Genomic DNA, 1313 nt, shown 5'->3' with positions numbered 1-1313 from the left:
ATATGTACGTATGTATGTATGTATGTATGTATGTATGTATGTATGTATGTATGTATGTTTGTATAAATATATATACTTATAAACATATGTATACATATGTATACACACACACACACATTCATACTTATATTTATATAGATATATGCATATATATATATATATATATATGTGTGTGTGTGTGTGTGTGTGTGTGTGTGTGTGTGTGTGTGTATGTATATATTAAAGTACATAAGTTGCACAATAAACTGTTTTATTTATTTATCTACTTATTTATCTATTTGTTTATTATTATTATTATTATTATTCATTTATTTATTCATTTATATTTTGCATGAATGTTAGAAATAGTGGTTTCGATTACAACTTGGTGCATTTTAGGCAATAATAATAATAATAAATAAATAAATAAAAACAACTTAGTCTTAACCCCTTCCTTCATCCGTCTAGGTTTCGTATCTGAAACGAATGTAAGATAGCCAAGTGATTACGTGCAACTAAAAGAAACATAATTCAAACAACGGTGCGTAGGTTATCTCAATGCTGACACCATATAATTACAAAGAGATTATTTACAATGAATAATGCATTCTTCTATAGTCTCTCAATTTATCATTGTGAACTGGACACCCATGATTTCCAGACATCATAGAGTGATTGTTCATGTTCAATTTGTGAACGTGGTGTAATAATAATTTCACTTTGAGCAAGATGAGTTCACGGTTATGCTTCGATTCGGATTTTATCTCTTTATCCTTTACTTGTTATTGTTGTTAAACTGCGGTCATGCTGGGCACCGCCTTGAAGTGTTTTTGTCGAAAGGATCGACTCCGATACTTATTTTATTTGGTTTCAAGTCGTTCTCTTTTTAAGCCGGTCTCTTTTCTATATCGGTTTCTTTTGCCGAACCGATATGTTACGGGACGTCAGCAAACCAACACAGATAGTTGAGCGGTGGTGGTGGTAGAGGTGGTGTGGAGGACAAACACAAGCACACATGGCTATAGACATATATATATGGTGGTGGTTGTCTACTCTTTAGGCAGAGTTTGACCACCTCCTGTACCTATACATTGGAACCATCATGACATCTGATGTGGCTTTTTAAACCAGACAATGTTTTGAAAAGACACCAACATAAATTGCATATCCGATTTGGACCACCAAATACATACGATAGGCTTCTTTCAGTTTCCGTCTCTCAAATTCACTCGCAAAGCTTTGGTTGGCTCGTGACTGTCGTAGAAGACACTTGCCCCAAAGTTGTCTCGCGGAGGGACTGAACCCGGAACAATGTGGTTGAGAAGCAAACTTCT

This window comes from Octopus bimaculoides, chromosome 2 (genome assembly GCF_001194135.2).
Source record: "Octopus bimaculoides isolate UCB-OBI-ISO-001 chromosome 2, ASM119413v2, whole genome shotgun sequence".
In the NCBI taxonomy this organism is placed as follows: Eukaryota; Metazoa; Mollusca; class Cephalopoda; order Octopoda; family Octopodidae; genus Octopus; species Octopus bimaculoides.
This window is presented reverse-complemented; position numbering follows the sequence as displayed.